The sequence below is a fragment of the Bactrocera dorsalis genome, chromosome 6 (genome assembly GCF_023373825.1).
Source record: "Bactrocera dorsalis isolate Fly_Bdor chromosome 6, ASM2337382v1, whole genome shotgun sequence".
Taxonomy (NCBI): Eukaryota; Metazoa; Arthropoda; class Insecta; order Diptera; family Tephritidae; genus Bactrocera; species Bactrocera dorsalis.
This window is the reverse complement of record NC_064308.1, coordinates 6,872,641-6,898,357: the sequence shown is the minus strand read 5'-3', so window position 1 is coordinate 6,898,357 and position 25,717 is coordinate 6,872,641. Positions and strand designations below refer to the sequence as shown.

The 25,717-nt window shown below is 36.5% G+C and overlaps 1 protein-coding gene across 1 annotated transcript in view; it reads left to right on the top strand.

Annotated features, from left to right (window-relative positions):
- Nucleotides 1-2,479: 2,479 nt before the first annotated feature.
- Nucleotides 2,480-25,717, top strand: part of LOC105223425 (uncharacterized) — a 155,867-nt gene continuing 132,629 nt past the window's right edge. The window contains exon 1 of the mRNA XM_049459829.1: nt 2,480-2,618. The gene's annotated coding sequence lies outside the window, so the exon portion shown is untranslated. The remainder of the gene's footprint in view (nt 2,619-25,717) is intronic.

The window sequence follows — 25,717 nt, the reverse complement described above, 5'->3', positions numbered from 1 at the left end:
GAACAAGAATTAAAGGCCGCAGCTGGATCAGCTGCTATTAAGAAGACATACTTAGATTCTCAAAAAGCGTTGGCGATGTTAGTTGATGCACAGTTATCAAAGCATCAGTATGAAGTTGTTCGAAATGTGCTTAAAGACTTCGGATGTGATGTGTTGCCACCGTATTATAGAGTTCGGGAGAAAAAAAGGGATTGTTACCCTGAAAATATTACTATTACACCAATATCTACACAAGTTGATTTGCAACGTTTACTTGATCACACAGCTAAAAGAATTATTTTGGCCGCCGAGAACTTCACAAATCTAGCTCATGTTCCAGAAATAATGACTCTAACATCGAAATGGCGTTGTGACGGTTCGTCAAATCAAAGTCAATACCATCAGTTCATACCTAACGAATTTGATGGTATATCTGATACAAATTTATTTATGGTATCTATGGTGCCTTTAGTGCCTTTAGTGCTTAAAACTATAGACCAAACAGACACGTTATGGAAGAACTCTAAGCCTTTTTCCACAAAGTTGTCGGCCGATTCAATTTGAATATGCCAAGGAAACCGCAAACCATACTAAAGAAATTGTCGAAAGGATACAGGAAACCATAATCAACATAATGCCAACATTTGTGACTATAAAGGACAAGGTTATTGAAATAAGTCACAATCTTTTATTTACCATGATGGACACAAAAATAGCTCAAGCAGCAACTGGTTGTAAAGCATCATCTGTCTGTTACATATGTAATGCAAGCCCTAAAGAAATGAACAACCTAGAACCCGTTGTCAAAAAATCATGCAATCAGGAAGCAGTTAAGTTGGGAATTTCTCCCTTACATGCTAGAATTAAAACAATGGAATTTATTTTACATATTGGGTATAATTTAACTTTTAAAGGTGGTCTACTAATGCGGAAACCAAACCACTTAAAGAAGAACACAAGAAACTTTAGAATTGGATGATGATGTTAAAAAATTACTTGTTGAATAAATAATTAATAATATATGATCATTTTTGAATATTTATTGGTTATATTATATGGGAGGTGGGCGTAAATGTGGACGGACTTGTTTCATTTTTAGAGAAATAATATTTTTTATTGATTCAAATCCGTTTGACAATTTTTAACAGTCTAGCTGTGATAACAGCGAAAATATTGCAACTTTTGTGATTATATTATATGGGAGATGGGCGTAATTGTGGGCGGATTTGCTTTATTCTTTCTGGACAAGCTTATATTTACAAAACATTACACTGTAGAAAATTTTGTTACTGTAGGATGATTTTTGATTTTTGTGTTATATGGGAGGTGGGCGTGATTGTGGGCGGATTTTAACAAAATTTTTTTTTTCATCTAATTTGGCAATATGAGAGATGTGTGCCAAATTTCAAAGCCCTACCTCGATTCCTTCTATTTTTTGCCGCGGCTTGTATGAAGCGGCCCCACTGTGCGTCGTTGAGTTATGCGCTTAGCAACACATTTTGCGATTAATTTTCATATTATAGAGGCAACTTTCGTAATTCTTTTCTTACATAAGAGCCTTCTCCTAATAATAACAAATGCAACAAAAAAAGAATTAGTAAAATTGGTCCAGCCATTCACCCGTGATGCCGTGACCAAGGGAAAAAGTTTTTCATTTTTATATATATAGGTATGCACGTACTTCTGTAACGATGATAAATTAATTGAAATTAACATATAATCTTTTTACAGTATTATCACTGGAAAGGATGATTTCTACGTCTGGTGGTTTACCAGTTGCTTCCCCTTCGTCACCAATTGCTACATTAAAAAGTCAAATCTGTGGCGGTTTACCAACAGATACAATATGTAATAAACCATATAGTGAAGCTATGCCAAAATTTGCTGCAGTAGATGGTCAATTGGTGGAAGTATCTAAAGTTGGAGAAACATTTTTACTGCATGAGCAGATCATTATGTCAGGTCAGCAAAAGTGTGCTTTACAAGAGAAACCAAAGTCATTAGTGGTATCCCCGCAACAAGTAATGATATTATATATGCATAAATTAACTCCATATGAACGTGCTGAAATATTAGCGTATCCGCATATATATTTTATTGGTGCCAACGCTAAGAAACGATCGGGCATTTTCGGCCCAAATAATTCTGACTATGATAACGAACAGGGAGCCTATATCTATATACCACATGACCATGTGGCCTATCGGTATGAAATGCTTAAAGTGATAGGCAAAGGGAGCTTTGGACAGGTAATTAAAGCATATGACCATAAGACACATGAGCATGTCGCTTTAAAAATGGTCCGAAATGAAAAACGCTTTCATCGACAAGCGCAGGAAGAAATTCGCATTTTGCATCATTTGCGCAGACAAGACAAGTATAATACAATGAACATAATCCATATGTTTGATTATTTTACATTTCGGAACCATATGTGTATTACTTTTGAGCTGCTCAATATCAATTTATATGAGTTGATAAAAAAAAATGGCTTCAAAGGATTTAGCCTCCAACTTGTGCGAAAATTTGCACATTCGCTATTACAATGTTTAGATGCATTATACAGGAATGAAATTATTCACTGTGATATGAAGCCTGAAAACGTATTACTTAAGCAGCAAGGACGTTCCGGCATAAAGGTGCGTATGTATTGATGTGATCTTGTAATAACAATCTTCGGCAAAACCGATATTTTATGTGGGAATTGGTAATTTCATTAGTAAACAATTCTTTACATTTAGAAGAAATAAATTATTAATAATAAATTAAAAGTCACATCTTCAAAAAAGAGTAAATTAAAAACGACGTTCCCGAGAACACTTGAGGAAAAAAAATAGATGGAGGAAATACTACTTTATATACATACATATGTATGTACAAGCTTTTGCCAATTTACATGCAATACCCTCCCGGTGTGGTGTTTGGTCGGTTGCGGCTTCTGGTTCTTTGTAGGTTTTACTAGCCTCCTGATGCTTTTCAGCATTCTCAGTAAGTTTTCATACCACTTGGTTACTTATATATAATATTGGGTAATAATATTGCAGATAATTTGTAGACAGGAGTCTTTGAGTGATCTAATTTTTATTTAGCCTCGGTACGCTTTTACAAAGCGGCGTTGACTTAGCATGTGATAAAATAATGCTGAGATGTGATTTCGAGACTTTTTAGTTTGTCATGTTCATTCTACAACTGTCATCCGATTCTGCTTCTCCGTAAGTTGCTATAACAGAGAACGTGTAGCATGGAAAAGGTTCAATTGCGGACTAGCGTGTGAATTGACAAAAGCTAAAAAAATAAAACTATATGAGTGGATTTCACCTCTGCATGTTCGGAAGGAGAAATTTCAACAGTGATGAGTGAACAGAGCTGAGCATTGAATGAAAATTACGCTAAGAGACTTGCTTTGATATTACAGCCACATGCTAGTCTTTTGGCTAATGTACATTTAAGTATGTAGAATCATATTTATTAATATGAGTTTTGTTTTCGTATTTTTATTAATGCATGCAATACTGATAATATTCTTATAAAACTCGGTGTATTCGTGTTCCTGTAAAAATTAACTATCGCATAGAGGGGTTACGTGGATTTTGTCGGGTAAAAAACAGCATTTTTTCATTCATTGAAAAAACATATTTTGAACTCGGCCATTACGGCTGATAAAAATATTCATGTACAACAGCTACACATGCGAGAGATACCGCTCCCAATTTTTGCTACCGCTACGCCAGAGCAGAGCACAGCACTTCATTTTTGGCTATTGCTACAGCTATAGGTTTTTACCTAACAAAACTCCGAGCATAGCAGAGCACATACTTTTACATTGTTCAACTATGGCTCCTGTCAAAGTGGTAGCTATTGCAAAGCAATAATTCTAGAAATTTTGCTGATACTAGTAAATGAAAACCCTAATATTTATAGTCAATTTGGACTTGCATACTTAATAATTTTATTTGATTTTTACATCATATACTTTACTAATAATTATTTTTATATTATGTATGTTTATTACTAATAGAAATTATAAAAATAATTACAATGTTTCCTACAATTTTGTCATTTGCATCTTTTCTATAGCTCTTGTCATTTACGAGATATATACAGTATATATACAAAAAAAAATGCAATTTTCGTGGAAAAATCGAGGTACCACCTCGCCGGTGTGAGTTTCGACTTTGTCGCGAAGCACATAGGAGCATTTGGTTTCAAAAACCGGACAAAATGATTTAAAGTGATTTTATGAATGAAAATGCATGACTAAATATAATAATGCAATATATTAAAATAAAACAAGTAAGGAAGAACTAAGTTCGGGTGCAACCGTACATTTTATATTGAATATATTTGAGAAGGGGGTAGTGCCGACCATATTTTATCTATTTTTGCTCTTCCCACATACTACTAATATGCCACATACTCAAAAAAATGTTCCCTCGGTTTCATTTAGGTACCTTACATACAATCAGCAATCATATGGAGCAAAGTCAAGTGGATGTCCGAAAATCTTGGTAATAGTTATATAAGTGGGGGGTTGTGTTGGAGGAGTCAAGTTTTCGCGCAATTGTATTTATTTTAGGCGCAAAGATAGACTGTTTTGAATAAAATATGTTCTGCAATTTTCATTGAGACTTGACCCAAATATTGACGGCTATATCCAACAAAAAGGGACCTTGAAGTTCTAAAATCTTTATATTAGGTATATGGGGGCTCAGGAAGGTATTGGCCCGATTCAACCCATTTTTGACACAATGAAATACTATTGTCAGAAAAGGATTCTGTGTGAATTTCAATTTCGTATCTCATACCGATATTTTCGGTCAAAAGTCAACTATTGGTATCGGGTTCTCATACGAGGTTCGACAATTAAGTAATGAGACTGATTTTATTGCCGCGCTTGTGGTAAACCTGTGACCTTGAAATTCCATTTCTCTTTTTCCGGCATCCCTCCACTCTTCACTGATATACGTACCATCGCTCTAGCTTGTTTAGTTCGCCTGCTGCGTCAAGTTGAGTAGGCGTGTGTTTGTAGTGCTCGTCACGAAAATGGAAAAACGAAATCAAGAGCAACGCGTCGCGATATAATTTTGCGCTAGATTGGGCGAAACAGCTTCGGAAATGTATCCAAAAATTGTAAGAATGTATGGTGATAGTGCTCTTAGTCGTGCCCAGGCTCACAATGGTTGTCTCCGCGCGCCCCCTGCCCGAAAAAAGCTCGCATGAGCAAGTCGAAGGTGCAATTTTTCTAAATTTGTATCATCAAAATCGGACAAGTGGTTCGCGAGTTATGTTAAACTACGTTTTTGCCAAAATGTTACAACTAAGCGAAAAAACATCAAGATAAGGAAGAAATTTAAAAGGTCATAAAAAAAACTGACACATACGAACGCCAAACCCTTTGAGGGTTTTACTATACTGACCTAGTACCATCACCCAGACTTGGAATTTCTCACCCCCCAGATTAGCTGTTGTACTGTGTAATTAAGCAGGATTTCAGTATTTAATTAAACAAAATAAATAAAGCAGTACTCATTTTATGCAACTAAGCAACTGTTTTCAACGCGCTTTTCTTAAAGGGGGGAAAGACGGGGAAAATGTTTAAGCTTATACGTTAAGTAGAAATCCACTACTATGACAGAAACACTAATTTCTTAAAAAATGTGTTTTTAATGATTCATTGGTTTCCAGAAAAAAATAACATAATAATACATTAACTTAATTAATTTTTATATCATTAATATTAAATCTCATGAATTCCGCTCACGCAATGAAAAAAACACTTGCAATTTCGAGAACAATGGAGAGTTTCGCGAATAAGCACGTGCGTTCTGAACGAAGTCTAGGTTCCGACTATGGGCAACAAAGCGGGTTGAAGGTCATTCATTTAAACGGTTCATTGTAGAACGGTTTTTTAGGTACCATCGCTGAAGTTTGTAATTTTTCAATTTTGCCCGGTTTTTGAGGGTAAATGCTCCTACTTATGTGCGATGGGCACTTTTGTTGAGTGTTCAATTCTGAGGTGAACAATTAACGACCCAATTTATTGGGGAATACAAACCACTGATGGTATGAACTGACACTCGCGCAAGTGTTTGAAAGGAAAAAGTAGTTGATTATTTGAAAAGTACAATTTATTTAAAGTTATCTTTTGTTTGCGGTACAATGTTTTGCTTAATAATACATCGCGCCGAATAGAAATAGGATGTGTTGTCGGCGCGAGTGGAACGAGTGGGAATTCCGCGGCGCAGTGTGGAGTCGAAAAAAAGCGTTTGTGGATGAGCGCCTTGTACAGGACGAATAGTAGATGACGAATTGTATTGGGATCTGGCGAACTTGTAGATCGAAGTAAATTTGAAAAAGGTGTCGAAGCGGCGCAGTGTCTCAGCGAATGTAAATGTGCGGCTGGTATAAGTCGAATGTGTCCGCAATCCTTTTTTCCAGCCTTTTTGTTATGTGCGTTGATTGATGTGGAGGTGTGTTGAGCTGTAATGTCGTCAGCTGTGGTGAACTAAGCTTTCTTATTAGTGTGCGCCCGCTTTTCCGGGTAGAGTGGGCAGATGCTTAACTCATTTAAACATGAGGAATATGTGCCTAAAGTCAAAACGATGCCATATAATGCCTCTGAGCTATAAAAATGTAAAGATAAAAAATCACGAGTATTGCGTATTTTCAATGGAAAATTTTTATATGCCTTGGTCTACTTTATACGGTGACAATCAGCGTTCCTTCCTTTGTATTTTTCGACTCAACTAGAAAATCGACCAACAACACAATGTTGTGACGCTTTTTCGTCGCGTCAGTAGTTTGACTCATTGACTCTTTTACAAAACGTGAGCTTCGGCCATTGGTTGTCCGTGACAACGGAGAAGCGAAAAGATGCGTGTGGCACTTGTTATTCCCTTATAAATGTTTGTACAAATGTACATATGTGGCTCGTATTTGCTTTCGTAAACATACATACAAATGTGCCTAAGTAATAATATATGTATGTATGTATATGCCATAGAAATTCTATTGCTACAAATGTGGAAATGATAACGAAATAATGCGAATATGCATAAATATGTGAAGATCATGATTTTTTTGCACAAATGAAAGGAATGACCCAAGTCGTGTTTATATGAGCACATTTAAGTTCATTTGGCACATCTTCATTTTGTAATAGTAGAAATAAATATTATATAATTTATTTAGATTTATAATGTATGTAAAATTATTTTTTATCTAACTTTTCCCGATTGTGTAAATAAATTCAAATTTTTAACATTTTTTGGAAGAAATCGTTCATATGACCCAAAATAATCGCGCGTATTGTAACTTTGTATGTTTTCTTCAAAGCATTGCTAATTGCATAGCAGCGAAATTGGTGAATTCCTTACTTCAAGTTTTTAAGCTCTGTTCGCCGTCCAATCGAACATCATACACAGATCGGCAAACATACGAAAGAAAATTACGTGATACGTCAATCACATGCGGTGATTGGCATTATGACATACGATAGCAAACGGATCGTAATGTATTTTCAATTCACAATAGTTTTTAAATTCTACATTGCTTTGAATCGTATTTTTAGGTCACAATAGATGTGGAACTGTCAAAACTGTTGCGAAATTTTCAATAAACTAACAAAAGCTAATTAAATATCAAAATGAATTCATGTTTGTATTTTTATTTGAGCTCTAGTGAAAGTAGTGGCCATAAAAAAATAGTGCGGAGGTAGCTAGGAGATCGTAGCAATAGCGTAGGTATAAAAAAAATTATGAATCCTCATTAATAAAATTTTCTTTGTAGATGTATCGTTGAACAAAGCATTGAAATCTTAAAAAGACGGTGGAGTATTTGAAGATATGACAAGAGAGGAAGGTATTACCCCACAAAAATAGAAGATTTGCTAACATTTGTGAGGCATTACATAACATCTGCATAAAATTTACAATTAGTTACAACCCTCAAAAATTGCGATTTTTATCACACACAAGAAATGGACAACGGGGTAGCGAACCGCCTCACCGCAAATAAATAATTTTAATTCAAAAATGTATATATCCTTATCCTTGTAAATAATTTTATTTTTATTGGCAACTAAAATACAAAAATTTGATCACATAAATACTTTTTTTTTAATTTTTAATGGGATATTCCATTCATTGGTTTCTTGTTTATGTTCTTTATTCCTAAAAATTATAAAAAACTTAAAATTTAAAAAAATTTTGCTCACATTTCTATAAATTTGCATATTACGATTGGTAGTTTGCGTTCGAACGACGATTCGAACGGATACGTTTATATACCCGTTCACGTGTGTCATCATCCCAGATTACGATAGAAGCGTTACGATCACGTATATAAGCGTTACGATCACGTATGTCATAGTACGAAATACAGACTCAGAGAACGTCTATCATAGAGAAGGTTCACGGCGCGAAGAACGTAAAAATATTTTTGGCTAACTCGGTCGCGATGGTCCAGTTTCACCACATACAAATTATGAGCGTGTTTCACCATATTGAGTGGTTTTTAGAGTCTATGAGCAATAACATGTTAATGTAAATAAAAGAGAACCAATGCAGGGCAATATACATACAAGTCAAGAATGATAGAAACAAGATTGCGCATTCACGAGTTCAAATTTTGTTCGTTCTGCGCATCTACGTCACACGGCTCATAAATTTCGTGAAATAGCTTGAGTAGCAAGTAAACATTGCTTGTTAACAAGAATGTTAGAGTAGTATAGTTTATAGCTGTCAAATTTTTTACTGCGCCGTGTGACGTCAGAATTGTATGTTTAGTATAACGGACCTGCGCAATGCGTAATCTCTTTTCTATCATTCTTGCATACAAGTGTATTTATATCAGTGAAGCGCTTTACCTAGCCCGCGGGCTGCCGACTTTATTGCTCTCTCACAGATTCGCTCACACGTATTAGTCAAGCGCTCTCTATACATTGTGGAAAATTAATGTGCATTTGAAAATCACTTGATCAACGACTGTTGACTGCTACGCATGTAATTTATATGTGCGCGCTGATTAACGATTTTACTATGTTTAGTAATGAGTGGGAAAACAAGTTTTTGCTTGGAAACTCTTTTCAATGTTTGGAACTATGTACTTATTGTTGCCAAGTTTCGTTTTCCACTTTGAAATTAAGAAAATCAAATACTAGAAATAAAATTAGCGATCGGCACCTTGAAGACTTACTTCGTATAAGGTTTTGCGGGTCCGAACTAGATTTACATAAGTTGGTTCAAAACCATGAAAATGTTGATTTTTAGTTTTTTGATACAGCCGTTTAGGTGAAAACTTCAACATAAATTCAATATTTAAAATTTTTTGAATTTTAAATTCTTTTTGACACGTGAATTGTCTTTATTTTTGTAATAGATAAAAAATTAATAAGGAATTTCATTAATTTCACAATTTTGTAAAAGTTGTCGAATCACTTTAAAATTTTTTTGTATTAATTAATATTAAAGTTTTGTATTTTTTTTGGGTGTAGCAGCAAGCTCTCTCAAACTCCAACACAATCACACAGTTTGGTAGTGTGCGTTTGGGCATCACTGATTTATATGCAGGTGATTTCTGGTAGGCGGAGAAGTTCCTGTATGCTACATACATATGTATGACTTTTTCTAACGCTAACATATACAAATATGTACATATGTTTTACGGGGGAAATGGCGCCAAAATGAAACATAATGAGGTTATTCTGCTTTTTGATTGGAAAAGTTTTTGTATACTATATACAAGTAGTTAGATTTTTTTCTACTAAAATTATGCCCAAAACTATATATTGCTCTAACAGACGTATGTTCGCTATTTTGCTTATATTCTTATATGGATATATGCAAACGTGTGTATTCGTATGAATTCTTTTTGTTCATATTGTTACGAATTTACTGCTTGCTAGTTTACTTTGTTAGGTTCGTATCTCTGGATTGACAAATAAAACAAACACTGTTTAATTTAATTCAACAACTCTTTATTTCACAACTCGTCTACACTATAGCAGTTTACTCTTAGCACTGAATGATTACGTTGGCGCTGCCACTGCTTATATAGCCACGCACTTCTCGCTGATGCCGACGTGTCCTTCTAGAATATTGCGTCTGGAAATTACCAGAACATAATGCTCTACGGCGCCAGACGCAAGCAGACAGTCGCGGCGCCAGACTCAGCAATTGTTTAACTAGACAAGCAGACAGTGCGGCGCCAGATGTCTATTGTTTCGACAAGCAGACAGCCGTGGCGCCAGATGTCTACAACAAGACAAATGCTATTCCATATACCTACAGCTATTGTTCATAATCAGGGATGCATATATGTAGTAATACAAATACAACTTAATACTACTTTTGTAACACTGCCCTCCACTAAAGCCTAATCGTCCCTACTAGGCACAAATCCTCTTGAACCAAATGGGGCGAGCCTCTCCAAATGTACTACTTTCATTTTACATCGTGCTTTTCCATTTCTTTCTATGCGGTATACCACGTCATTAAGTCGTTTCATCACCATATAGGGTCCTTCCCAGGCTGTCTGCAGTTTCGGGGACAAGCCTTTCTTTCGAAGTGGATTGTACAACAGGACCAGATCACCTTCTTCAAAACCTTTTGAATTTGCCGCTTGATCGAACCGGTCCTTCATCTTATTGCTCATCAGATGCGTATGCTGTCTTACCATTAGATGCAATTCATTCATTTCTTCCTTTAAGGCAGAACAATAATCTCCATCATTTCTTACAGCTGTAGGATTCGTTCCAAACTTAAGATCAGCAGGGAGTCGCAGATCAGATCCGAAAATAGTCTTTGCTGGCGTGTAACCAGTTGTCTCGTGCTTCGCTGAACGATACGCCAGCAGGAACATCTGGATGCACTTGTCCCAATTCCGTTGATCTTTATCAACGATTTTCCGCAGATGTTCTTCGAGCGTTCGGTTGAATCTCTCAACCATTCCATCTGATTGTGGATGTAATGCTGTTGTCCGTGTCTTGTGGATGCCCAATAATGTACAGACTTCTTGGAAAATGGAAGATTCGAAATTCCTGCCTTGATCTGAGTGTAATTCGACGGGCACTCCGAACCTTGTTATCCAATTTTTTACAAACGCTTCGGCTACTGTCTTCGCTTCTTGATTTGGTAAGGCATATACTTCTGGCCATTTACTGAAATAGTCCATGACAACCAGTAGATATTTGTTTCCGGCCGTACTGGTTGGGAACGGACCTGCAACATCCATTGCGACTCGTTCAAATGGTGATCCCACGTTGTACTGTTGTAGCCTACCGCGACTTTTGGCTTTAGGACCTTTGGCTGCCATGCACTCTACGCAATTACTTATCCATTCTGCTATGGAATCTCAACAACCGATCCAGTAGAACCGTTGTTTAATCTTCTCTATAGTTTTTGTAATTCCAAGGTGCCCTCCACTAGGTCCATTGTGATATTCTTTCAATACTTTCGGGATCATGGACTTCGGTACTATGATCAGCAGACGAGACTGTTTGCCATCTTCGCTTTCCCAGGTACGATGAAGGTATCCATTAACGAGATTTATGCTGTTCCATTGGGCCCAATATGCTTTTGCCGTTGGACTCTCGTTACTTATTTGTTCCTTTGGTGGTCGTACCCCATTTTCTTTGGCCATTACCAGCTTTGCAAAATCAGGGTCCTCCAGCTGATTGATTCTGATGCGGTGAGGAGTCCAATCATCTTCAGGTTCTATATTCAGTAATCGCACGTCGATTATACCTTTTTTGCCTTCTGATTTGGACCAATGTTTAAATTCCAGTGGACAAGGGCGACGTGATAATGCATCCGCATTTTTGTGGTGAATCCTCTTTCGGTGTTCTGTTGGTTGTTTCCATTCTGATGGGTTTACTTTTATCTTGCAATTTCGGGCAAAGTGACCCGCTTTTCTACAGTTGAAACATCTGTCTGTTGTATTTACTCGCCGTGCAGCAATTGTCTTCAGAGTCTTCAATATTTCTTCCATCAGCGCCGGTTGTTCCACCTCAACTCTTTGTACTTTGTGTGCTGGTTTACTTAGTAGCGAAGCTGTTTCCTGTGTGAGGGCGTGCGAAACCATTTCAGCAAACGTTCTTTTTGGCAATGCATACGTGGCGCGTTTGGTGTTCACATCACGACTTCCATTTATGAAACATTGAATTTTTACCCTCTCAATGTAATCCACAGGTGCATCTGCATTTGCCAAATGAGCCAATCGTTCTATTTCAGTTGCGAACTCTTGCAATGACTCGTTCATCTTCTGACCCCTATTTTGCAGTTCGATCTGGTATATTTGTTTCCGGTGCTCACTACCATATCGTTTTTCTATCGCACTCATCAATGCCTCATAGTTGTCCCGTTCACAGTCTGGAATAGTCTGAAGGATTTCTGCCGCAGGTCCTTTCAATGATACAAACAAGGACGCCACTTTGTCCGCTGCATTTCAATTATTGGCCATTGCTGTCTTTTCAAACTGAAGTTTGAAAATTTGAAATGGAATACTTCCATCGAATGTGGGTGCCTTCAATCTTTGGTTATTTGTTGATGGTGCAGGGCCATGTAGTTGCAGTTCTCGCACACGATTACTTAATTGAAGAACTTCTGATTTTAAATTTTCTTCGTCATTTTTTAAAGTGCTTAATTCGTCTTCAAATTTTGAAAATTTCTCTTGCACTTGTGTATTATTCTCTGTAATCTGTTGTGTAAGGCGAGACTCTAACTGTGATGTATTTTCAGCTATTTGCGTCATTTGCTGTGCCAGACGATTTTCTGTTTGCACTACATTTTCTGTTATTCGTGATATATTTTCAGCTATTTGCTGTGCCAGACGATTTTCTGTTTGCACTGCATTTTCTGCTATTTGCCTAATAGCCACTAGTAACATGTTAGTGTCTACGCTTGATGATGTTCGTTGTTCTTCTACCTTTGTAGAAGTTCCTGGCCCATCAAATTCGAACTCGTCCACATTAATTCCATCCGCTTCCATTGCTTCACGTAGTCGTGCCTGCAGATCCGCCTTTTGCCCGCTTATCGGCAAATTACGCACCTCCAGTTCCTTTTTTAATTGCTGAATTCTCAATTCTCCGAATTTAACCATCTTGAATTTGGATTATTTGACAATCCCACTTCTGACACCAATTGTTACGAATTTAGTGCTTGCTAGTTTACTTTGTTAGGTTCGTATCTCTGGATTGACAAATAAAACAAACACTGTTTAATTTAATTCAACAACTCTTTATTTCACAACTCGTCTACACTATAGCAGTTTACTCTTAGCACTGAATGATTACGTTGGCGCTGCCACGGCTTATATAGCCACGCACTTCTCGCTGATGCCGACGTGTCCTTCTAGAATATTGCGTCTGGAAATTACCAGAACATAATGCTATACGGCGCCAGACGCAAGCAGACAGTCGCGGCGCCAGACTCAGCAATTGTTTAACTAGACAAGCAGACAGTGCGGCGCCAGATGTCTATTGTTTCGACAAGCAGACAGCCGTGGCGCCAGATGTCTACAACAAGACAAATGCTATTCCATATACCTACAGCTATTGTTCATAATCAGGGATGCATATAGTAATACAAATACAACTTAATACTACTTTTGTAACAATATTAATGAATACATGTGCAATTGAATAAATTTGAATTTAATCACTTTTTCAAAGCAATATTCGTAGTTTATGTGAAAATAAAGCCTAATTTTTTAATTATATTTGTAATTGATATATTCATACTTATGTGTATACTTCATTACATACAGTGTTGGAAAAAATAATAGGGACATTCCCATATTTCTTTATACTATTCCATAATTTTTTATAATTCTGTGCTATTTTGTTGGAAGCCACTGTTAACTTCAGTTACTTAACGGTACTTTACTTCATACGCACTTAAAGCATAGTAGGCAGCACAACTTTGAATAATTGCGTTTTAAAGCTGATGCACATGTTTTTGAATGGAAAAAATAATAGGGACAGAATAAGTTTGGTCGTTTGCGCTGTATGCATTGCGGAAATTTTTGAAAGATCATTATTAATTCATAGGGATTTGCTGTGTTATAAGTTTTTACAAGATAGTACTAAAAAAAATTTCTAAAATTATCTGTAATGGGTCGCGCTAAACATTGCTCGGAAACCGAACGTAAAACCATAAAAGAACTACGAAAAATTGGAAAAACCATTCGCGAAATAGCTGCAATAATGGAATGCTCCAGAAATATGGTGTTCAACGCTCTTAAGCCGTGCGGGAAGAAAGCAAAAAGAGGAAGAAAGCGCAAAACATCAATGCAATTTGACCATTTGGTTGTTAGAGAGTCAAAAAAAGACCCGTTTTTGTCATCCAACGAAATCAAGGAACGATTAAATGCTCCGGTTACTAGCCGGACTATTCGTAACAGACTACGAGAAGCAGGGTTGAACGGGAGAAGTGCCAGAAAAGTCCCGTATTTGAGCAAAAAGAACGTGAATCAACGATTGCAGTTCGCGCAGAGGCACTTGTTGCGGGAAAACTGGAAAAATATCCTTTGGTCGGACGAGACCAAAGTAAATTTATTCGGATCCGATGGTAGAATGTTCGTTCGACGCCCACCGAACGCTGAATTTAACTCTTTACATACCCGAAAGGCCATTAAACATGGCGGAGGTTCTATAATAGTATGGGGCTGCTTTTCGGCGAGTGGAGAAGGACCAATCTTTTGGATACGGGAGAAGATGTGCGCTCCAGACTACCTAAATATACTCAATAGTGTAATGTTGCCTCATGCAGAGAATTACATGCCACTTAGATGGGAGTTTATGCACGACAACGACCCAAAACATGCATCCAGAATTATAAAATATTGGCTTGAAAGGAATCAAGTTGCTCTTTTGGACTGGCCCTCACAGTCTCCGGACCTGAACCCCATAGAGCATCTATGGGGAGTGCTAAAAAAGTCGATCGGTGGACAAAAATGGAAGAATAAGCAAGAGCTGTGGGAAAAAATACAGGAAGCTTGGTACTCAATACCGGTCAAAACTTGTGCTCAATTGGTCAACTCCATACCGCGAAGATGTCAGGAAGTCATTAAAAACAAAGGAGCTTCAACTAAATTTAAATGAGAGCAACGAAAGATATCATATTTTAATTTAATTATTATTATTATTTTTTTAAAGTTTGTCTCTATTATTTTTTCCAGGCTGAATTACAAAATGTATTAATTTCCATTTTTTAAATCAAAGTTATCAAATAAAAACCACTCAATAATTATTGAATTTCCTTATTTTTTCATTACCTTTTGCAAAATATATATTATTTCGTCTAAAGTTAACGTAAAGTTAAAAACTTGATAACCATTGCTGTGTCCCTATTTTTTTCCAACACTGTATGTATATATGTATGTATGTATATAACAGACTATCATAATATATTAAAAAAATTTAATATATTACAATAGTGATAAATGTACATTAATCGTACATTTTATTATTCAAAACTTATATTCACATGTATATTATCACTTATCAATAATAACATGTGCACGCTGCTGATATGTACTTATGTACATACATACATACATAAATAAATGCCTATGACATTGGCACACAAATAACGCATACACAACATACATACTTCTATGCGTTCACATGTAGATATGTCACCCGCAAAAACTACAAACATTGCTTTACAAAACAACAATCGTTTGAAATATGTAGCATCAGCAGCGTCACAAGTCAATATGGCAGCCAAATAGTCGCACGCATCTTTCGCATCTCCGTTGTCAAGATCAACCAATGGCCGAAACTGGTGTTTTGTCAAAGAGTCAAGTGCTGAACACATTGAGTGCGACAGACTGTTCTGTCAAATATTAAAATACACACATTCTTATGGACATAGTTATGTAGTTGTGCAGCTGCCTCAATAACTGTGTCCCTAAGAACGTGTGTATTCTAATATTTGACAGAACAGTCTGTCGCACTCAATGTGTTCAGCACTTGTGTAATGATAGAAAATCCAAGCTGTGCCGAAAAAAATAAAAGAATGACCGCCGATTGTCACCGCTTCCCTTGCCGCTGTAACAGCTTTGCCCACAAACGTGCGTAAATATGTATGCATGTATACGTATGAGCGTGAATACATATCGACGCAGATTTTTGCGAGTCACGGAAAAATATTTTAGAATGGACAAATATTATAAATCGACAACTGCGTTGTTGCCACTTTTCTCACTTCTTTCTGTGAAGAAGCATCAGAAAGTTGTTCAATTTATGATTTTTAGCTTTTGCCATCGTCGCGAAAAGACGCTTGTTGGCAAAGGCATGCTCGGGGAGATGTTACGGCGTCTGCTTTTATGAATGAAGCGAGGTCGCTTGTGGAATTTGCGCCTGCGTTTATGAATGAAAATTGTTTTTGTTGTAAGATTTACTACATTTATTCTTCGCCAATTCGGCTGCCATATTGACTTGTGAAGCTTCTGCTATTTAGGCAATTGTTGTTTTTGTAGAACAATGCTTCAATTTTTTGTGGTGACATATTCACATGTGTACGCATATGTATGCTTGTGCATTATTTGTTCGGGAGTGTATACAAATATATGTACATATAAGTATATATGAATATATGAACATGCAGATCAATGGGCGCACATGTAATATATTGATAAGTGATAAAATCATGATATGATTTCTGAACGCGCACATGCGTATACATACTTACATGCAATCATATGAGCAGATAATAAGATTAATATGATAGACGATGTATAGGGTGATTTTTTAAGAGCTTGATAACTTTTTAAAAAAAAAAAACGCATAAAATTTGCAAAATCTCATCGGTTCTTTATTTGAAACGTTAGATTGGTTCATGACATTTACTTTTTGAAGATAATTTCATTTAAATGTTGACCGCGGCTGCGTCTTAGGTGGTCCATTCGGAAAGTCCAATTTTGGGCAACTTTTTCGAGCATTTCGGCCGGAATAGCCCGAATTTCTTCGGAAATGTTGTCTTCCAAAGCTGGAATAGTTGCTGGCTTATTTCTGTAGACTTTAGACTTGACGTAGCCCCACAAAAAATAGTCTAAAGGCGTTAAATCGCATGATCTTGGTGGCCAACTTACGGGTCCATTTCTTGAGATGAATTGTTGTCCGAAGTTTTCCCTCAAAATGGCCATAGAATCGCGAGCTGTGTGGCATGTAGCGCCATCTTGTTGAAACCACATGTCAACCAAGTTCAGTTCTTCCATTTTTGGCAACAAAAAGTTTGTTAGCATCGAACGATAGCGATCGCCATTCACCGTAACGTTGCGTCCAACAGCATCTTTGAAAAAATACGGTCCAATGATTCCACCAGCGTACAAACCACACCAAACAGTGCATTTTTCGGGATGCATGGGCAGTTCTTGAACGGCTTCTGGTTGCTCTTCACCCCAAATGCGGCAATTTTGCTTATTTACGTAGCCATTCAACCAGAAATGAGCCTCATCGCTGAACAAAATTAAAGCGCGAAACACATTTCGAACCGAACACTGATTTTGGTAATAAAATTCAATGATTTGCAAGCGTTGCTCGTTAGTAAGTCTATTCATGATGAAATGTCAAAGCATACTGAGCATCTTTCTCTTTGACACCATGTCTGAAATCCCACGTGATCTGTCAAATACTAATGCATGAAAATCCTAACCTCAAAAAAATCACCCGTTATTTATACATATATTGTTGTGATAAATTCAATTTCTATTACTAAAAGCTAGGCTCTGTTGGCATGCTATTGAAAAAGAAAAAAAATTATCCTGAAAATATAATAATAAAAGAAAACTGAAAGTAGAAAAAAAAACTTCTCCGCCTACCAGAAATCATCTGCATATAAATACACTTGTATGTATATTGCCCTGCATTGGTTCTCTTTTATTTACATTAACATGTTATTGCTCATAGACTCTAAAAACCACTCAATATGGTGAAACACGCTCATAATTTGTATGTGGTGAAACTGGTCCATCGGAGGATGGAGTCATGTGTAGAAGTTCACGCATGTGAGAAAAGTTCTCTGATCGCCATTCACTTGGGAGTGGCCAGAAACGATTCTTTTACATATGACTCAAGCAGCTCACGACTTCCGGTCTTTGACCAAGTATCCTCTGGGTAGCCTTAGAACATCCGTTTGAAGGCGAGCTAATGTGAGAAGGCGAAATATCCCCTACTTAGGGTTGTGCGCTGGGTTTGGGACCCGCCACTTAAAAAAATACCCCCAATGAAAAAGCAAACACAGCCTGCTGCTGTTGACTCGGCTATAATCGCGTAAGCGGTGTCTACGCCAGTAAAGAAGAAGAAGAAGAAACTGGTCCATCGCGACCGAGTTAGCCAAAAATATTTTTACGTTCTTCGCGCCGTGAACCTTCTCTATGATAGACGTTCTCTGACAGACTTTTACGTGACAAGTAATACGTTCACGGATGTAACGATTCGACGCCAGATACAGAGAACGTTTAATATTGAGAAGGTTCACGTTTCAAATATCGTAACTTTTCGAAGGGGTACTCGGCAGAGATGGAAGAGTCTCACCACATACAAATTATGAGCGTGTTTCACCATATCTAACAGCGATTGAGCGGTTTTTAGAGTCTATGAGCAATAACATGTTAAAGTAAATAAAAGAGACCCAATGCAGGGCAATGTACATACAAGTGTATTTATATCAGTGATGCCCAAACGCACACTACCAAACTGTGTGCTTGTGTTGGAGTATGAGAGAGCTTGCTGCTACACCCAAAAAAAAATACAAAACTTTAGTATTAACTAATATAAAAAAAATTTGAAAGTGATTCGACAACTTTTACAAAATTGTGAAATTAATGAAATTCCCTATTAATTTTTTATCAATTACAAAAACTAGCGTTACCCGGCGCGCTTCTCTACGCAAAAAATTGATTGATCCTAGTTGCCCTAATGCCTTATTTGCAATCGTAAGGCACAAATCTTCGATCATTATCAAGGCTTCATTATACATTTCCAATATCAGCAGCAATTCAGGATCATTGGAACGATGTCGAAGTCGAATCAAAATGTCTTCAGCCATGAAATCTTTGTATTTATTCCACAATTCCGGTGGATTTGATAGAAAACATGTTGATATTATGATCGCAAATAACATACGAATTTGAATTGGTGGAGAAACAATTGATGCATCACGAAGCGTAGCATCCCAATGCGTATCATCTTCCAGCAAATGCAAGTGTTGACATGCTTCACGGTATGTTGCGCACAATTGACCATTAACAGTTCGGAATGATTTAGGTCCATGTACGTTCACCAACAAAAGTCGCAAGTAAAAACATTCAACATTAGCTGGACTAACTGTATAAATGCGTCCCAAAGCATCTGTTCGAAAAATACCTGGATAACCATCAACAGGTGTGCCTTGTTTGCGACGTTGAAATTTTTTTGTTGATGCATTCCATGTGAAATAGTGAGGCACTACCGAATATAGCAAAGTCCTGGAAAATTCATCAGTTTCACATAACTGGAAATAAGCTGTCAGTGTAGTTACTGGTGGCTCTACTACTCTTTGTTCGGCATTTGCAGCAGTGTAGTAAACACGTTGGCCGTTTTCAAGATGAACTGCCAAATGTACAACAACCGGATGTCTGTCATGAATTGGAAACGATAAAATACGCCATACAGCTTCATTCGTACTAATATAATTGTCATGACTATTCTCAGGAGCCACTCCAAAAACAGCCATATCGCTGCCCTTATTCACATACTTGCAAATATATTTGATTGATTTTACAGAATTGCAATATTCTACATTGATGTGAGCGTTGAACATTTTTGACAGCATCGGTGAGTACGGAACTATCCACCGGTTATCGATTTCAACATCTTGATTTTTAATTTTAATTACAGTTGATTAAACGTTGTCTTCAGTTGATCGTCGACGATACTGTGGATATCCATCATCTCCTGTAATTGTTTCAGCAATCAATTGCTTTGGAAAACGTTTCGAACATTTATCATCAATCATACAAAGTGAATTTCGATTAATATCACCACAGGGACCGTGAATCATATTTTTCGTGACAACTTCGAATAATCCTGGGTCGATGGTTTGATCTGGAATTCCGGCCGATATGACGGTATCAATCATATCAGGGGTTATTTTGTTTACGCACCAAATCAAAATATGTGCGTGAGGTAAGCCTCTTTTTTGCCACTCTATGGTATACTCAAAGCACCGCCCTTTTTCAAATACACGGAGTTTGACAATCAGATCCATTAATTTTTTCAATTTTTGTTGGAATACACGGGCAGTTATGTCATGCCGATCTTTTGGCACCTGACCATCAAGTAAACAATCAGACACATCGACCCACTTCGGGTTGCACGTAAATGTTATGAATAGATCCGGTCGTCCATAATTTCGTACATATGTCATCGCATCTTGCGTATATTCATGCATATGACGTGGACTACCAACATATGATGATGGTAAAATTGTTAAACGGCCGATATCATTCACATTTACATCATTGATTATTGCGTCACGCAAATGTATGTATTCCTCTGATCTTAATCGGGCTTGATTGTAACGGATGAAATTTAATCGCTCACTTTCAATTTTGGCGTACATATCGACGATATATTGATGCGAAAGTTGATTGCATCGCAAAATAAAATTTGTTTCTTGAGGGCGAATCATCAATCGGTACGAATAAAAATTCATCGCACTGACTTTTTTTGTTGATTCTTGACCTGTATTGCAAAAATTAATTAGCGAATGAAAATGATTTATAAATCATATTTAGCACACACGTAAATTGCGGGAATTCCCGTCATTCATGTTTCCTTCAATAAAACAATTGCGGGAATTCCCGCGCTACTGTCAAAAATGGTTCACTTCTTATCACTGCACATTTTTAGTGTTGGTAAAGTCGTGAACTACCATCCCTGACAGGCCAACCGCAATTCAAACAAATTTAATTTGGGGAATCCCCATTCAAAGTTAACGTGCCAGTCATTTGTGGTTTGTTGAGAGGAAGTTTCAATAAAACGAAATGCGGGAAATCCCGACAAAAGTGCATAGGAAATTCATGTGGTAATGGCGGGAATTCCCTAATTTGTTCAGACTATTTAAAAAAATTAACCTGTAGAAAAAAAGCGGGAATTCCCGCTCTTCAATTTTGTATGAAAAAATTAAGTGATTATCTGGCAGCCACCCGCTAAATTCAAATGAACGCGAACGTGTTAAACAAAATAAAATGTATATGTACCAGTTGTTGGATTTATCATTGGTATGTTGATGTGATAGCCATCGTCCCCTCTCCAAAACAAAATGGGGTATTGCAATGCATCATAACAGCGATGGAGTTCTGAAATACGTTGTAAATTCTCATTTCTACGATACAAAACAATGTCTCGTGACTGAAACTGTTCGCCAACCACAACAATGGCTACTTCATCAATCGTTGGTGCATTGAATCGTCTGGTGTGCTCCCCAATTGGTGTTTTATCGGCTTTTATTATGATTTTGTGGCCATCGGAGGGCATCCGTTCGAGTGCCACTTTAAACAATTTCACCAATTCATTGTGTTGATGAAAAAATGTTTGCAATTCATTCACGATTGATCTTCTCGTATTCGTCGAAATTGCACAGCGCTTATTTAATTCACGATTCTCACCATCAATGAAATATATTTGCAAAATTTTATGATCACCATCTGGGAATGGTAGCAAAGACCCAGCTCTATGGTATATTTGACCTTGAATCTGTAACGGTCGAGAAATATATATAGATGATAACGGATCTTAATTTCTAAAAACATCGAACACAGGGACGGCACATAAATTAAAAATGATATTGCTAATTCCACACGAAGAAATCACCTTAAACGTCGGCATAAATCCATTTTTTATAATATTTGTAGCTCCAAAAGATGTCATTTGAAAGCATGAATTGTATTTTTGAATATTTAAGAGGAAATGCTTTGACGTTGGCGAATTACCAAAAACCAATGAATGCAAAGGTTCTGGCGGAAGTTCTAGCACCGGTAATTTGACTTTCCCATCAGCACAACACATGCCAGGCGTTTCGTTTATGAATTTAAATGCTTTGCAATGTATACATTCTATATTCATCTGGCCAATGTAGGTACATGCTGTAATCAATGGTGGCATCGTAATTGAAAGCCGCGTGTTCCATTTGACGTATTTCATAAACGGACGTACGCCCACGACGGTTCTTGGTGCTTCACTATTATCCAAGTGAGTTTTCCGTCTGTGTCGTTGTGTTTCCATTTCATTTCGTCGAACACGATCTTCTTCACTTTGTGATCTTCGATTTAACGCTGTAGCATTTGATTAACGTGAACGTGTGCCAATGTTTGGTCGTCTTGAACGTGGCATTCTTTCAGTACAGTGTATGACTAATTGAATGTAAAAGCAATACATTGAAAATTATTTCTAGAAAAAATTATACATTTAATTCAAACTTCAATGTGTGTGCGTGGAAATATGAATTCACATACACTCACACTGGACATAACCTCAATTGTGCAAATAAAGAAAACACTCACCGGAAAATGAGATCAAATTAAAATTGTGAAAATTAAGTAACGCTTGGCAATTGAACTATATATATAAAAATGAAGCAATTAAAATACAATTAAAAAAGAAACACATGGTTAACACTCACCAAAAGTATGTTTGTTCCAAATGAGAGCAAGATATAAAAGAACTCAAAGCACATAAGAAAACTGTCAACTGAATTCCAATGACAGCAAATTAATATTCTGTTCGCAATGAGAGCACGATGTAAAATTGATAAATCGTATTGAAAATACTTGATTTTGGTACAGTGTATTTACTCACAAAAAATGTCAAACTCAGGAACGGCTGCACCGATTCCAAACAAACTTCACACAAACCACCTCCTTATAGGTAGGAACAAACTCTAAAATTTTTGTGTCAATCGATTCGGCGGTTCTTGAGTTATAAGATTACCAAGGAAATGTAACTTCTTTTTATATATATAGATAAAGACAATTCACGTGTCAAAAAAAAATTAAAATTCCAAAAATTTTTAATATTGAATTTATGTTGAAGTTTTCACCTAAACGGTTGTATCAAAAAACGAAAAATCAATATATTCAGAGATCTAGTTCGGACCCGCAAAACTTTATACGAAGTAAGTTTTCAAGGTGCCGATCGCTAATTTTATTTCTAATATTTGATTTTATTAATTTTAAAGTGGAAAACGAAACTTCGCAACAATAAGTAGTTCCAAACATTGAAAAGAGTTTCCAAACAAATACTTGTTTTCCCACTCAATATTAAACATAGTAAAATTGTTAATCAGCGCGCACATACAAATTACATGCGTAGCGGTCAACAGTCGTTGATCAAGTGATTTTTAAATGCACATTAATTTTCCACAATGTATAGAGAGCGCTTGACTAATACGTGTGAGTGAATCTGTGAGAGAGCAATAAAGTCGGCCGCCCGCGGGCTAGGTAAAGCGCTTCACTGATTTATATGCAGGTGATTTCTGGTAGGCGGAGATGTTTCTGTATGCTACATATGACTTTTTCTAAAGCTAACATATCCATATATGTACATAAATTTTACGGGGGAAATTGCGCCAAAATGAAAGATAATGAGGTTATTCTGCTTTTTGATTGGAAAAGTTTTTGTATACTATATACAAGTAGTTAAATTTTTTTCTGCTAAAATTATGCTCAAAACTATATATTGCTCTAACAGACGTATGTTCGCTATTTTGCTTATATTCTTATATGGATAAATGCAAACGTGTGTATTCGTATGAATTCTTTTTGTTCATATTAATGAATACATGTGCAATTGAATAAATTTGAATTTAATCACTTTTTCGAAGCAATATTCGTAGTTTATGTGAAAATAAAGCCTATTTTTTTAATTATGTTTGTAATTGATATATTCATACTTATGTGTATACTTCATTACATACAGTGTTGGAAAAAATAATAGGGACATTCCCATATTTCTTTATACTATTCCATAATTTTTTATAATTCTGTGCTATTTTGTTGGAAGCCACTGTTAACTTCAGTTACTTAACGGTACTTTACTTCATACCCACTTAAAGCATAGTAGGCAGCCCAACTTTGAATAATTGCGTTTTAAAGCTGATGCACATGTTTTTGAATGGAAAAAATAATAGGGACAGAATAAGTTTGGTCGTTTGCGCTGTATGCATTGCGGAAATTTTTGAAAGATCATTATTAATTCATAGGGATTTGCTGTGTTATAAGTTTTTACAAGATAGTACTAAAAAAAATTTCTAAAATTATCTGTAATGGGTCGCGCTAAACATTGCTCGGAAACCGAACGTAAAACCATAAAAGAACTACGAAAAATTGGAAAAACCATTCGCGAAATAGCTGCAATAATGGAATGCTCCAGAAATATGGTGTTCAACGCTCTTAAGCCGTGCGGGAAGAAAGCAAAAAGAGGAAGAAAGCGCAAAACATCAATGCAATTTGACCATTTGGTTGTTAGAGAGTCAAAAAAAGACCCGTTTTTGTCATCCAACGAAATCAAGGAACGATTAAATGCTCCGGTTACTAGCCGGACTATTCGTAACAGACTACGAGAAGCAGGGTTGAACGGGAGAAGTGCCAGAAAAGTCCCGTATTTGAGCAAAAAGAACGTGAATCAACGATTGCAGTTCGCGCAGAGGCACTTGTTGCGGGAAAACTGGAAAAATATCCTTTGGTCGGACGAGACCAAAGTAAATTTATTCGGATCCGATGGTAGAATGTTCGTTCGACGCCCACCGAACGCTGAATTTAACTCTTTACATACCCGAAAGACCATTAAACATGGCGGAGGTTCTATAATAGTATGGGGCTGCTTTTCGGCGAGTGGAGAAGGACCAATCTTTTGGATACGGGAGAAGATGTGCGCTCCAGACTACCTAAATATACTCAATAGTGTAATGTTGCCTCATGCAGAGAATTACATGCCACTTAGATGGGAGTTTATGCACGACAACGACCCAAAACATGCATCCAGAATTATAAAATATTGGCTTGAAAGGAATCAAGTTGCTCTTTTGGACTGGCCCTCACAGTCTCCGGACCTGAACCCCATAGAGCATCTATGGGGAGTGCTAAAAAAGTCGATCGGTGGACAAAAATGGAAGAATAAGCAAGAGCTGTGGGAAAAAATACAGGAAGCTTGGTACTCAATACCGGTCAAAACTTGTGCTCAATTGGTCAACTCCATACCGCGAAGATGTCAGGAAGTCATTAAAAACAAAGGAGCTTCAACTAAATTTAAATGAGAGCAACGAAAGATATCATATTTTAATTTAATTATTATTATTATTTTTTTAAAGTTTGTCTCTATTATTTTTTCCAGGCTGAATTACAAAATATATTAATTTCCATTTTTAAAATCAAAGTTATCAAATAAAAACCACTCAATAATTATTGAATTTCCTTATTTTTTCATTACCTTTTTCAAAATATATATTATTTCGTCTAAAGTTAACGTAAAGTTAAAAACTTGATAACCATTGATGTGTCCCTATTTTTTTTTCCAACACTGTTTGTACATATGTATGTATGTATATAACAGACTATCATAATATATTAAAAAAATTTAATATATTACAATAGTGATAAATGTACATTAATCGTACATTTTATTATTCAAAACTTATATTCACATGTATATTATCACTTATCAATAATAACATGTGCACGCTGCTGATATGTACTT